The following is a 15,807-nucleotide window of genomic DNA, read 5'->3' as shown; positions in this document are numbered from 1 at the left end:
GGAAACGGGTAGGGCGGGGGCGGGGTGGGCGGGGCCCGAGCGGGGGCGGGGCTGAGAGGGCCGAGGGGCGGGGCTGGCGGGGAGACCGAGCGGGAGGGGGCGGGGCTGACGGAGGAGGCCGAGGGTGACGGGGCGGGGCTGACGGAGGAGGCCGAGGGTGAGGGGGCGGGGCTGACGGAGGAGGCCGAGCGGGAGGGGGCGGGGCTGACGGAGGAGGCCGAGGGTGAGGGGGCGGGGCTGACGGAGGAGGCCGAGCGGGAGGGGGCGGGGCTGACGGAGGAGGCCGAGGGTGAGGGGGCGGGGCTGACGGAGGAGGCCGAGCGGGAGGGGGCGGGGCTGACGGAGGAGGCTGAGGGTGAGGGGGCGGGGCTGACGGAGGAGGCCGAGGGTGAGGGGGCGGGGCTGACGGAGGAGGCCGAGGGTGACGGGGCGGGGCTGACGGAGGAGGCCGAGGGTGACGGGGCGGGGCTGACGGAGGAGGCCGAGGGTGAGGGGGCGGGGCTGACGGAGGAGGCCGAGGGTGACGGGGCGGGGCTGACGGAGGAGGCCGAGGGTGAGGGGGCGGGGCTGACGGAGGAGGCCGAGGGTGAGGGGGCGGGGCTGACGGAGGAGGCCGAGGGTGACGGGGCGGGGCTGACGGAGGAGGCCGAGGGTGACGGGGCGGGGCTGACGGAGGAGGCCGAGGGTGAGGGGGCGGGGCTGACGGAGGAGGCCGAGGGTGAGGGGGCGGGGCTGACGGAGGAGGCCGAGCGGGAGGGGGCGGGGCTGACGGAGGAGGCTGAGGGTGAGGGGGCGGGGCTGACGGAGGAGGCCGAGGGTGAGGGGGCGGGGCTGACGGAGGAGGCCGAGGGTGACGGGGCGGGGCTGACGGAGGAGGCCGAGGGTGAGGGGGCGGGGCTGACGGAGGAGGCCGAGGGTGACGGGGCGGGGCTGACGGAGGAGGCCGAGCGGGAGGGGGCGGGGCTGACGGAGGAGGCCGATCGGGAGGGGGCGGGGCTGGCGGAGGAGGCCGAGCGGGAGGGGGCGGGGCTGACGGAGGAGGCCGATCGGGAGGGGGCGGGGCTGGCGGAGGAGGCCGAGCGGGAGGGGGCGGGGCTGACGGAGGAGGCCGAGGGTGACGGGGCGGGGCTGACGGAGGAGGCCGAGCGGGAGGGGGCGGGGCTGACGGAGTTGGGGGAGGAAGCGGGGGCGGAAGCGGGGCGGAAGCGGGACGGAGTGGGGCGGAAGTGTGGCGGAAGCGGGGCAGAGCGGGGCGGAAGCGGGAGCGGCGCTGGCGGAGAAGCCGAGGGCGGGGCACGTGGAGCCGGGAGCGGAGCGGGGCGGAGCGGGGCGGGGCGGACGCGGGGGGGCAGGGCCGGCGGCGGGCGGGGAGCGGTTCCGTCCGAGGGGCGCTGGCGGCTCGTGGGCTCAGCGTCCGAGTCCCGGTGGGCGGTGCGGTGCGGTCGCCCCCGCTGGGCTCCGGCTTGGGGTCCTCCCTCCTGGTTCTCCGTCTCCTCTGCCCCCAAATAAATGAGTAAACCCTTAACGTGGATAGACATGAATTTTAAGGGTTTTTTACAGATTTCATTTACTTATTCCTGAGAGCCCCAGGCGGAGGGAGAGGCAGCTCCGTGCAGGGAGCCCGACGCGGGACTCGAACCCAGGACCCCGGGGTCACGCCCTGGGCCGGAGGCAGCTGCTCCACCGCCGAGCCCCCCGGGGCGTCCGAGATTTTAAGACTTTTGATTAAAAATACGAGCCTAGTGTTCTCTTCTTTGAGACTCGGCTCCGATGCACTGGGTCGCGGGCCGCTAACGTAGTTGAGTCCTAAGCTCGCTGCAGAGGCTCCTTCCCCGGGGACTGCAGTACTTCGGGGTTCGGGGTTCGGGGAAAGGCTGCGGATTGGCCCCGACTTCCTCAAGGGCGGGCCTTCGCCTCGCTGACAGGCGGTGGCCGCGTCTCTGCGGACGGAGCTGAAGGTCACTGCTCCCACGAGGGGGGACCCCATGCCGAGGTGCCCCGCCTACCCCGCACCCATGGGATCCGCCCCCAGGGCGACTCGGGGTGCTGCCCTGTGCCCAGGTGCACGCGGATGTCCCCGTTGAAGGACTGACACATGGGTCACAAAGAAGGAATTCAAAGAAAAATTTAAAAGGGAGGAATTTCAGAGCGAGGGAAGTTCAAGGACTCAGTCTTAGCAAGTTAGTGTCTAAGAAGATGCTATTATCAAGCCTTTGGTCGAGACTCACTTTCCTAACTTTGGTCCAAGAGAAGTACCAAGTGCTCCCCCAATAGAAGACAAAGAGGCATCGACATCACCCATCACCCGAGGTCACGACTAACTCCTGGCCTGTTTTTAAGCTGCTCTAGCACAGCAAGATCTGATACTACCTCTGACCTCGCCGCCCTGCCTCGTGCCCTGGGGCACAAAGAATGGGCCCATCGTTCAGCCCCGTGGGGTTTTACGGTTTATTGGAAAGCATGAGCTTTTCCTGTTCTACAGTCGGCCCTATTGCCGCAGCCTCCTGAGCGTGCAGCCCATGTCTCACACAAGGCCTCATGCCTACAGGGGCCCTGCTCTTGGTTTCATGCTCTACTTTTAACAATTTTTAAACAAGATGCCCCACATTTTCCTTTTGCTGTAGGCAAGTCTCCTCATTATGTAGTCAGTCCTGTCCATAGCATCCTCATAGCTTGGAGCCTCGGGCGAGTTATGGAACCCAAGATGTTTTTCAAAAGTGTTCATATCATTTAGGACTAAGAATTCTAGTTGCAGACAACCCACAGGATAGGGAAAAAATTTTTTTACAAATGGTATATTTATTTTTTTAAATTTTTATTTATTTATGATAGTCACGCAGAGAGGCAGAGACACAGGCAGAGGGAGAAGCAGGCTCCATGCACCGGGAGCCCGACGTGGGATTCGATCCCGGGTCTCCAGGATCACGCTCTGGGCCAAAGGCAGGCGCTAAACCACTGCACCACCCAGGGATCCCTACAAATGGTATATTTAATAAGGATTTTGTACCTAGAATATGTAAAGGACTACTACAACTTAATAATGAATTTTTTTTTTTTAATAATGACTTTTTAAAAATCATTCCAGGGCAGCCCAGGTGGCTCAGCAGTTTAGTGCCACCTTCAGCCCAGGGCCTGATCCTGGAGGCAAGGGATCAAGGCCCACGTCGGGCTCCCTGCTCGGAGCCTGCTTCTCCCTCTGCCTGTGTCTCTGCACGCCCTCCCCCCCCCCCCGTGTCTCTCATGAATAAATAAATAAAATCTTTTTAAAAAATAAAATAAAAAAATAATAAACATCATTCCATTTAAAAGTGAGCAACAGGTCTTAAGAGTTCTCCAAAGAAGATCTACAAATGATCAATAATCACATGAAAAGATACTCAACATGATTAGCCATCAAGGAAGTGCAAATCAAAACCATAATGAGATATCACTTCCTACCCGTGAAGATGGTTATAATCAAAAAGACAGAACATAACAAGTGTTGGTGAAGATGTAGAGAAATAGGGATTGTTATACACGGCTGGTGGGAATGTAAAATTTTATGGCCATTTTGGAAAAAATCTGGCAATCCTTCAACCGGTTAAATATAGAGTCATCGCGAGGCCTAGTAATTCCACTCCTATGTATTTACCCAAAAGTATAGTCCACACAAATGTTTATAGCTACTTACAATAACCAAAAAGTGGAAACAACTCAAATGTGGATCAACTGATGGATTTAAGAAAAGCCATATATCCATGTAATGAACAGTATTGGGCAATTAAAAAAAAATGACATGCTGATACATGCTACAACATGTAAGAACCTCGAAAACACTGTGATAAATGAGAGAAACCAAACACAAAAGACCCCAGGTTGTATAATTTCACTAATATGAGTGTCCAGAATAAGCAAATATATAGACATAGAAAGTGGATGGGGTTCAGAGAGGCAGTGGAGTAATTGGAGGGAGCCAGCTAAGACGTACCGGGTTTATTTTCGGAGTAATACAAATATTTTTAACTGTATTGTAGCCGTGGTTGCACTATACTAAAGCTGTTGAATTGTGTACTTTCAGTGGATGAACTGCATGGTACACGGACTACATCTCAGTTTTAAAATAAAAAATTCTGGTTGCTCCACAACCTCATCAACCTTTTGTGCTGCCCGTCTTTAATTCCAGCCTGCTGACGGGTGTGTAGTTAGCTCCTGTGGGTTTAATTTGTATTTCCCAGGTGTCTAATGATGTTGAGCACTTATTTGTATGCTTAGTACCTGCCTTGGCAAAGTGGCTATTCAATTATCTTGACCATTTTAAATTCGGTTATCTTTTTATTATTGTTCGATGCAGTCATCACCTAATGCCATTACAAATTCAGTAGCTTAAAACAAACATTTTCTGAGACTCAGGAATCAGGGAGAGGCCGAGTAGGGGTCCTGGCTGAGCCTCCCCCGAGGTCACAGTCATGGTGTTTGCTGGGGCCTAGTAATCCGACTGCTCGAGCAGGGCAGGAGGACCCCTTCCTTCCAGACTCACTCATGGGCTTGTTGGCAGGCTTTGGTTCCCGCCACGTGGTCCCCTCCACAAGGCTGCTCAGGGTGTAGGGGCTCCATGTCTCCAGGGTCAATGATCCAAGAGAGAGAGCCACCAAGACATCTTTTTATAACCTAATCTTGGAAGTGACGAACCATCACTATACCCTTACTCTTTTTTTTTGTACTTTTTTTATTGGAGTTCCATTTGCCAACATATAGCATAACACCCAGTGCTCATCCCATCAAGTGCCCCCCTCAGTGCCCGTCACCCAGTCACCCCAACCCCCCACCCACCTCCCTTCCACCACCCCTGTTCGTTTCCCAGAGTTAGGAGTCTCTCCTGGTTTGTCTCCATCTCTGATATTTCCCACTCATTTTCTCTTCTTTCCCTTTATTCCCTTTCACTATTTCTTATATTCCCTGATGAATGAGACCATATGTTTGTCCTTCTCCAACTGACTTACTTCACTCAGCATCATACCCTCCAGTTCCATCCACGTCGAAGCAAATGGTGGGTATTTGTCGTTTCTAATGGCTGAGGAATATCCCACTGTATAATAGACCACATCTTCTTTATCCATCATCTGTCGATGGACACCGAGGCTCCTCCCCCAGTGTGGCTCTTATGGACATTGCTGCTAGAAACATCGGGGTGCAGGTGTCCCGGCGTTTCCCTGCATCTGTATCTTTGGGGTAAATCCCCAGCAGTGCAATTGCTGGGTCATAGGGCAGATCTATTTTTAGCTCTTTGAGGAGCCTCCACACAGTTTTCCAGAGCGGCCGCACCAGGTCACAGTCCCCCAACAGTGCAGAGGGCTCCCCTTTCTCCACATCCTCTCCAGATTTGTGGTTTCCCGTGTTGTTAATTTTGCCCATTCTCACTGGGGTGAGGTGACTACCCCCTTATTCTATCGGTCACATGTGCCACACCTGGTACAGTGTGGGAGGGGACCGCACCAGGATGCCAACACTGGTAGCCAGGATCATTGAGAGCTGCTGGGAAGCTGGCTATCACTCTTGAATATTCTTTCTTGTCTCATTTCCAATCACTCGACAAGGCACATCAATTACTTCTTTGGAGCATCCCTCAGATTTGCCCTATCCTCTTAACACCCCACTGCTACCATCCTACTCCTTGCATGAGACTCTTTGCAGATCTAACTTCTCTCTTCTCCCACAATCACACCCTTCAATTCACTTTGCATTTCACTGAAAACAAATTGTCCTATGATTACACTTATCTTTGACTTATTACTCGGCTGCTAAATAATCTCACAGTTGTCTATGGTCATGTTGTCCAATGCTGGACACATGTGGCTGTTGAGCATTTGAAATGTGGTCCATGCAACTGGAGAACTAAATTTTACTTTATTTTAAATTTAACAACTGAAGCAGTGTAAGATTTTTTTTTTAGATTTTTTTTAATATTGATTACATGTCAAAATGGTAATATTTTAGATATATTGGGTTAGGGAAAATATTGAAATTAACTTCGCCCGTTTCTTTTTATTTTTTTTTAGTGCGGCATAGGAAGTTTTAGATCACACACGTGGCATTATGATTGAACAGCAGTGGTCTATACAGAATATTGAGTTCAGTCTGACGTTTGAGGAGAGAATCAGGGCTCCGCCTTAACTACCCATATTTATTTCCTATGTACTTACCCTCCTCGTTCCTGTCACAACCTCTCCTGGATGTCCCCGAGCACATGGGATTGACTTCCTGCCTCTGGGCCTTGGCTCATGTGACTCCTCACGCCAGGAACGCTGCTCTTGCACTATCCCCTTCTAACATTTTTCTGTCCTGAAGACCTATCTTGAGTCTTCTCTTCCTGCAATAGTCTCTTATTCTAACCCGTACTGGGCTTTTCTTCCCCCCTGAATCTGAGTTATTCTTCTAATCAGCATCATACTTCATTGCTCGTTTCTTGCTTAATTATCTGTTGAATGCTAATTTTCTCTCTCGAATTATACATTCCTCGAGGATAGAAACTGAATCTTATATGTTGTCTGAATTTTTCAAAAACCTAGTGTTGGAAACATGGTAAACAGCCATACAAATTTGATATACTAATTAACTAATTAGGAGAGAGATTTTGCATACAAATAACTCTGTGTGTATTTTAATCAGTGTAAACCTGGCATTGGTATGGAAAAATAAGGTTGTAAAATGTATTTGTCAAAACACAGATGCTCTTTGAATTAAGTACCCACAACATGTGAAAGACTATCCAGAAGCCAACAGCAGGACCCAGTGGCGGGGAAGGGACTCCTCCCGCTTCTCCCTGTTAGAAATCAGGGCCCCGCAATGTGCGAGAGGCCCTGAAAAGCCGGCCACGAGGTCACCACTGTGGGGGTGGGGGCCCTCCCGTGCCCAGCCCCGCGCCTCGCCCCGGGCTCCCCACTAGTGCCAGGGATGAGCCGCTTCTGGGACTGTCCCAGGAGCCACTTGGGGAAAAGCCTCTGCGGCTGGGCCTTGTGTTCGCCGTCACCAGCCTGAGGCTGGGCGCCCAGCACCGTCTCCAGGGAGCGGGGGAGGAAGTCCTAAGGCTGAAACCTCCTCTCCCTTCTATCAGACCTCTTGGAACAGTACTGGAACCCACGAATTTCACCCTGTTTTTGTACCTGAATTTCCCAAAATTCTGCAAAGCTGCCTTTGGTGGGAAGAGTGTTTTGAGCCAATTTGTTTTTGGTTTTGTTTTTATTTTTTGCCAAGCCCCCGGGGAAAAGCCTTACCTAGAATGATCTCATTGATCCTAACCCAAGGCTGTGTAAGTAGTGATCTCAGTATACCCCTTTGGCCAGCACCGACCACGGGATGCATAGAGCATAGACCACCTGCCCCGTCTCAGGTAATGTTCCCAAACAAAGGGAATTGAGTCATCCAACTGGAGGCCAAAAAGCAAAGCATTACTCAACTATTACTAACAAGCAGAGCAGAAAACAGACTTTGATCCAATGATAATGTTGGTCTTATCCGTCCCCAAAAGGGTTTTAACACTCTGTCTTATATGTGACTAGGTGAGCAGCATGAGATACAGTAGAGCCTGTGGCCCAAGAGCACATCTCTTAAGGTATTTACCATTTTCTGCCTTGTACTATAGGCAGAGCGAGTGGCCTTCTAGCCCCAGAGTTATGCAGATGCCCAAGGTTGAATAATGAAATCTGGATCCCTTCCCTTTCCTCTTGCTCAGTGCCCAGCGCAAGTTAAAGAAACCCTTCTGCAGGGCTAATCAGTAAATAAGCATCAATATGGCCACGTGATTGTTAAGATGTTGAAATACTTCTAAAGCAATCAAGAAATACCCACTGTCTGTGTCAGCCTATCTGGTCAATCTGGCCCCAAGAATCCTAGGTGGGCACCACAGAGGAAACCAAGTTGGCTCCTGCCAGCGGGCAGGCCACAGCTGTCTACACTAGGCCACACTGTGATATGTTCATAGAGGACCAAGTCCTTTTAGGGAAGATAACCCTCTGGCAACAGTCCTTGTACCAGAAGGCGTGTGCCTGATGCCTATCAGGCTGCCCCTCCCTTGGTTGAGACCACATGCTGCAGGCCAACCCCAGGGATGCCCTCACAGCACTGCCTTGCACTATAGCTGTTCAATATTTTTTTAAAGACTTTATTTATTTAGTCATGAGAGACACACAGAGAGAGAGGCAGAGACACAGGCAGAGGGAGAAGCAGGCTCCGTGCAGGAGCCTGACGTGGGACTCGATCCTGGGTCTCCAGGGTCACACCCCAGGCCGAAGGCAGTGCTAAACCGCTGAGCCACCGGGGCTGCCCCAAAATTTTGAATATTACCCTCGCCCCTTTGTATGTTTGTGCTACTCACTGGGCGCCACCCAACGAACAGGGCTGGACTACATGCATTACGGTGCTGTTCCTGAAAGAAGCACATATACCAAAGCTGGATCAGAAGAATCTCAGAAGTGGAAGCACATCTGGGTGCCCCTTCTTCTCTAGCTCCCTCTTTTCTCAGCCATGTGCCATCTCAGGCAGACTCGCAAAAAGCCCGCTTCGCTCTTCTCTTGGTGCTCTGTCTGGTGGTGGAGGCCCTATTATATAATCTGGGTACTATGTTAGGTGTTGGGCTCCGCAGCCTTGGAGCTTACCTGGTGCTACAGAAGCACAGAGCAAGGCCACCTGTCATAATCTGGAAATTAGAAGTGACTGTTTTGGACATAGGAAAACTCGCCTAGATAGAACGGAGCATAGGACTCCGGTATTCTGAGAGTGGCACCAGAGAGGTAGGGTGGGATCAGATCACCAAGGGCCCATGAAGCCCCCCTTCAAGAGTATTTAGGTGGAAATATGACATAATCAGATTTTAATTCTATTAATATCACTTTGAAGTACAGCCAGTGGATCAGAGAAAATATGTCTGGCTCCCCACACCCCTCCCTATAGATTTCCTGCACGTTCATACTTACTTGCACAAAGTTTTGATTTGCCCTGGCTTGTCTGATCCCAACTGTATTTCATGACATCATCTCACAATATGGCTTTTAATAGTTATTTATTTAGATATTCCTTTTGCTTTTGTCATTTTTGCTAACTAGTCAATCTGGTTTTCATTTTCTGAACTCAGCAGAGCAAGCTACGTAGCCTACCTTAACTTTCCTGAGCTATGAATGTGCCACCTTGGATCAAGGGGCCATGGAGTTGAATCGTCTATTTGAACACTGGGGATTTTCATGTCTTCCAAGATTATGTGGGTTTGGCAGGGAAGGATGGCTTATTTCTCAGATCGTCAACCCATATCCATGCCCAGAGTAGTGATTCAAATAGCAGCCCATAAAGATAGGAGCATTTATAAAATAGAAAAACCCCAAAACAAAAATGGTTCTGTAAGAAAAAAAATGTACACGGAAACTTTTCAGAAGAATATCTACCCCAAATGTTAACGGCTATTATCCTTAGGTGGTGGTGAAAATACGGATGACTCAGTACTTCTCTATAGTTATTTACATTTTCTATGGTTTCTCATGAGAATAATTGTTTTGTTTTTAAAAAGTGCTTTTAAGGAAATAACAAATATTGCATAAAACCTACCATATTTTTCTTTATAAGTAATTCTCAAAATACTTTCTGGACAAGTTTTCTTTTTACTACATGCACTGGATTTTTAGTGAGTTGCCACCAGGTGGTGAATGTACCACATCAAAGAAGACTCAAAGGCTTAAAAAAAAAATACTGAAAGACTTATGTTTTCTCCATAAAATAGTCTCTCCAAATACAATTCTTAGCAAAGCTTTAATACACTGGGTCCAAAGATAATGCATTATCCTGACTGTTTATAGCCAAGCTACAAATCAAACTCTTTGTTTTACTCCTTCCCCCTCTTCTCATTACTGCATTTGACTAAAAAAGAAGAGAAAAAAAATTTAAAAAGAAGAAAAAGCTTTAAAATATTTCTTGATGCTGATATAGTGCATGTCAAATTATATCTCCAATTAAAAATACATGAGACACTAACTCTGGGAAACAAACAAAGGGTAGTGGAAGGGGAGGTGGGTGGGGGGATGGGGTGACTGGGGGACGTGCACTGAGGGGGGCACTTGATGGGATGAGCACGGGGTGTTATACTGTATGTTGGCAAATTGAATTTAAATTTTTAAAAATGTAAAATAAATAAATAAATAAATAAATAAATAAATAAAGGGCCTGGCCACTCTGATTAAAAGTTGGGATTGGTAGATTCGATTAAAAAAAATACATAAGACACATACAGCATAAGCTGCAATACTAACATTGTAAAGGCTGCAAAAAACCTAGGCCTTGATCCACAGGGATAGTACAGTGTCTGCTCGTAGATTTCTAACAACTGGCAATTCTTAATATGCAATGTCAAATTATCTTCATTATTTAAAAACATGTATATTATATTGGTCCGATCTTGAGTACCTGAGTTTAGCAATATATATTTAAAATTACATCCTCAAATGTGTAAATGAGTAAACCGATCTGTCCTACCAAGTTTGGTAAGTTGGGTTACAAATTCTGTGATGTTAGCAAGTCCCACAGGGAACTGTGTAATCAGGAAGATCTTTTGTAATAATTATGGCCTTTAAACTCTTCTGGGTCTCCCTAAAACTGTTTGTGTGTATGTATATATAGCAATAACAATTACAAAAATGTAAATAGATTAAAATTTATTTTAAAGTATGCATAGACTTTCCTCTGATGAACATTAGATTCCTTAATATGTGGTAGCTCTTTAAGGAGGAAAAATAAAATCGAATGAATGTCAAAGTAATATGCCACTCATACCGAAAAGCTTTGAGTCCTTTTCAGAGTCACTTTTGTGTTGTTCTGGTGCTCAATTGTTGAGACTTTCTATGTTCTTAATGCTACATTCACTTTCCCTAAAAGAGCTAAGGAAAGAAAATTGTAATTATCGGTACCCCGTGCAGCTACAATGCTCAAAACCCTCCTTTGAGCCTCTTTCCTCCAAATCCCAAATCAAAAAACCAAAAATAACTCATCCCATGATATCAGGGGTAAAATCAATCAAACTGTGTGAAATTTCTGCCTATCTTTAGGAGCAAAAGAGCTGCTTAGAGCAAAAAGATAGTGGAAGGCAAGACAGCAATGTCCCATGTGTGTCTTTAAGATTCAGAGTGGATGAATAGGAAATAATTTACAGCTGATCAAAGATTGGTGGAAAATGGCAATATGAAAGATTCCTTTTTTTTTTTTTTCGACTTTTAACTTGTGACTTCAAGGACAACAACGGCTGCTGCTGTGTGCTGAGCTCCTCCCGGACTTGAGGGTGGTGAGGACTGAACCTCTACGCTCGCTCTGAAGGGAAGGTGAATAAAAGGTTGGAGAGCAGAGGCCAGAAATGGCTGGAGAAGTGCCCAGCGACTGGGAGTTCACTTCCTTTTCCTTATCTTGGTGTCAAGCAATGGTCTGCATCTTCCATTTAACTCATTGGTCCTCAAGGAAGCATTTGTTGAACTGGATTTACTATTATTTCCAAGATAAAATCTAACTGTGTTTGTCAGGTAATCTACATAACTTGTGGGGAAAGAGGGGGAAAAAAAACCTGTATGAAGAAAGAAACTGTGAAATAAATACAAAAAAAAAAAAAAAAAAAAAAAAAAAGGAGACAATTTCTGACAAATTCCTGATTTTCCCAGGTTTTCTTTCCATTTGTAACATCTCTTTTGTGGAAACCCAAGATTCATCACAATAATCAAACATTTCGGTGTCAGCACATTCTGTAAGAACACTCGTGAAAGTCATTTGGGGTCAGATTTAATACTTGTGAAGGCATTTTAAAAGCTAAGATTATTTTTTTAAGTTGCAAGGTATTAGGAGTAATACCACAGTCCCAAGGGCCAGATAGATGTCTCCAAATATTACCTAAATAATGAGGCACTTTAATATAAGAGAAAGAAGTTACTTAACAAATTAAAAACCCAGTGTAATCAGCATATGACAGGATCCACTTCTTGTCTCCTTTGGTCTTTCCAATTTCTCACTGGCTTAAGTTTTTACCAGAATGATTTGGTTATATGATGAATGGAGCCGATAATATGGGTGTGGTTTAGGAAGAAGAACTTGATTCTCTGTGTTAGACGTTTTAAAGAAGCCCCTTAAAGTTCTATTATGGAATGTCAAAGAAATTAAAAGATTTTTAATGTCTTATTATTCCCTATGAAACGAATGCCATAGTCATACTTGTCATGTAGTATCCAAAAGACACATTATGGGATCCCTGGGTGGCGCAGCGGTTTGGCGCCTGCCTTTGGCCCAGGGCGCGATCCTGGAGACCCAGGATCGAATCCCACATCGGGCTCCCGGTGCATGGAGCCTGCTTCTCCCTCTGCCTATGTCTCTGCCCCTCTCTCTGTGACTATCATAAATAAATAAAAATAAATAAATTAAAAAAAAAACAAAAGACAGATTATGAAATTGTTAGCAGTTCTAAAAATGAAGCTAAGCAAACTTATTCCAAAGCAAAGTACACAAAAGGAATAAGCAATCAGGATGTAAATATTCTAAGATTTTAGGGTCTTTTCTGGATAACTAAAGGAAACAGGAACATATCCAGGAAAGGCTAAGAATGGGAGGAAATGACTCATTGATAATATGCGTGCTCCGGGAGCAACCTTTGTGCTGAACAGCAGAACCCTCTACACCTAATCAGCAGGCCTGGGCTGGGCAGTTTACTAAGAAATGTTCAGAGGCAGCCCAGTGTCCCTTCCCTGAACTTTTTGCTCTCAGATTCCAGCGTTTAATTTAATTTAATTTAATTTAATTTAATTTAATTTAATCCAGCGTTAATTGAGACAGAAGGGAGCTCAGACCCTAAGGATCCACATACCTCAAGACTTGGGCATTTACTATATTTTACGTCTAGGAACTCAGTAAGCAACATGTCTGTAGAAAAGTAAGTGGAAAAAACATATAATTCCCATTTTATGAAGATATATATATATATATATATATATATATATATACACACACACACACACACACTCTGGGTGTGTGTGTGTGTCCAGTGTGATAGAATAAAGATAAATCCCTAACCCACTAGCATTGTGCCCAGATCCATTATAAGGAGTTAATCTGTATTGAATGAATAAAGAAATGGCCAAACATGCAAAGGTGGCTAAAGAAAGGGGGAAGGCAGAGGAGAGAAGGAAACACAAATGGTAAGTGGATGCGAAACAATTCTCTCAGCAATACAAAAAATGCAATTAAGACTATGATTAGAAATGAGGAAGAGCTCTTGGTGTGTATTTGGTGATAGACGCGGTGCTGAGACAGGCAACGCGGCTCACAGGAGGAGCGTGGGAGGGCTGAAGCCGTCCCGTGGGCTGTGGGATTCTAGGCTCTAACCAGAGAGGTCCGCTAGGCACTGGAGATCTGTGAGGGCTCTCTCATCTAGGACTCTTGGACTTTGTATTTTATTTTGTTTTTTAAAAATATTTTGTTTATTCATGAGGGACAGAGATTTAGAGGCAGGGCCGTAGGCAGGCTCCCCATGGGGCCCGAAGCGCCTGGACCCCGTGAGCCCCCCAGGCGTCCCTAGAACTCCTGGACTCTTTACCTCTGTGCTCTCAAACTGTGTTCCAAAGCGTTCTGGGGTTCAGCAGGGAGGCCCCAGAGGATGCCCCAGAGGTGAGGAAGAAGCTTCCTTTAGCTCTGCGTCTGACTTTTATTTATATGTTAGAGCTGATAGAAGAATATTTCCTTAAAGATCCCATTCAAGGGATCCCTGGGTGGCTCAGCGGTTTGGCGCCTGCCTTTGGCCCAGGGCAGGATCCTGGAGACCCGGGATCGAATCCCACGTGGGGCTCCCGGTGCCTGGAGCCTGCTTCTCCCTCTCCCTCTGCCTATGTCTCTGCCTCTCTCTCTCTCTCTGTGTGACTATCATAAATAAATAAAAATTAAAAAAAAAAAAGATCCCATTCAAAACATAAAAGTTGGAGCCGCACTAGGTGGTACCGATTCGTGTCTTCGATGAAATGCAGCGGCACGTGACTTCTCAGGAGCTCCTGGAGAAGCGGACATCCAAGACAGGTGTTGCATCCCCCCCAACCCCCGGCCTAGCCGATGGTAGTTTAAATTCCTGCTCTAGGAACCTATAAATCATTCTAGAATTACCTGGAAATAGGCAAAATCTCAGGTATAGAATCTGAGAATATCCAGGCCTGTCCCTTAAGAAATAACAGAGTCATGTCTTATGATGTTCACGAGCTTCTTTAATGTGATCAGTGTGTCCTAATGAGAACCCACTTCCACTCCGATGTCTCAACAGAAGAGGCCTTCCTGGAGGGCCCCTCTGCAGAGAGAAGGTCTGGGCTGCGCTTGAGGGGGCCAGAAACGAATCATGACCTGGACATGCCAAGAGACGGGAAGGCCCCCCGGCCCTTGCAACATGGGGCGCCCTTACCACCACCAGGACTGAGGGGCCAAGAGGAGGAGATCCGACCTGCAGAGCTTGCTTAGAGGTGCAACTGGGAAAAGGAGGGGGAATAAGTACCCCAGCTTTTCTCCTCTTCCCCCTCCAACCTATGGTTGGTATCACCCGCTGGTCAATCCCACCTGCAGCTCGCTGGCAAAGAGCCCGGAGAAATTAGTTCTGCCTTCAGAGAGACAAGAATCCAGCCGAGAAGGATGGAAAATGGACCTGGCGGGGAGCTAGTGGAGAATAACCAACCCCCAGCCCCCGGGGGCTCAGAGGCTGAGCTTTTTTTTTTTTTTTTTAAATATTTTTTAAATTTATTTATGACAGTCACAGAGAGAGAGAGAGAGAGAGAGAGAGGCAGAGACACAGGCAGAGACACAGGCAGAGGGAGAAGCAGGCTCCATGCACCGGGAGCCCGACGTGGGACTTGATCCCGGGTCTCCAGGATCGCGCCCTGGGCCAAAGGCAGGCGCCAAACCGCTGCGCCACCCAGGGATCCCGAGGCTGAGCTTATTACAAAAGAATGCGCGCCCGCTATAGGCAGCGCGCGGAGCAGGAGGCCAGGTCTCTAGCCCTCGCCCGCCCCCACGACCACCATCAGCATCTTAGTGTATTTACACCTTTCCGGACCTTTTCCTCGGCCCTCGGCCAGGTACACAGGATTGTGTTGTATTTGGGACAGAGAGCGAGAGAGAGGGGGAAAGAGTGCGGGGGGCGGGGGGCAGAGGGAAACTCGGCCCCCCCTGAGCGCGGAGCCCAGGACACTCAGCTGACTGAGCCACCCAGGCGCCCCTAGATACGGTTTTCTTAGCCGTATTTTTCCATGTGATAAACCACGTGTACTGTGTCATGCAGGAAATATCATTCTGCAACTTTTTAAAACATTTGAGACTTTTAAAATGCTCATTTCCTCGTATCCAATGTTACCGACTTCTATCCTCGGACACTTAGCGCTCTCTTCGGGCCTCAGCCAATGCACCGGGACGAACCCTCTGGTCGCCTCTCCGCACACATCACTGCCCTCCCGCCAACTCCAGGCTGCAGCCACCTCCCTGCAGCCCTCAAGCTAATACCTGTCGGATGTGTAAGGGGTTTTAAAAACAAAAGTACACATGCAAGAAGAAAAGCGGCAGAGATGTGTGTGGCTCGCAAAGCCCCGGTATTTACTAGCCAGGCTTCTTACAGAGAACGCCTGTCAATTCCCGTATTATGAATTCCCAGAAATGCAGTTTTTGAGTCAAAGGGTGTGAACATTTTTGAGGCTTTTACTGCATTTGGGCCAAACTACCCTCCAGAAACACTGAAGCAATTTATGTCCTGCCCAGGACTGAGCTTGGTCGTCTGCGATGCATCCTGCCTCCGGCCTC

This window comes from Canis lupus, chromosome 36 (assembly GCF_048164855.1).
Source record: "Canis lupus baileyi chromosome 36, mCanLup2.hap1, whole genome shotgun sequence".
Lineage (NCBI taxonomy): Eukaryota > Metazoa > Chordata > Mammalia > Carnivora > Canidae > Canis > Canis lupus.
This window is presented reverse-complemented; position numbering follows the sequence as displayed.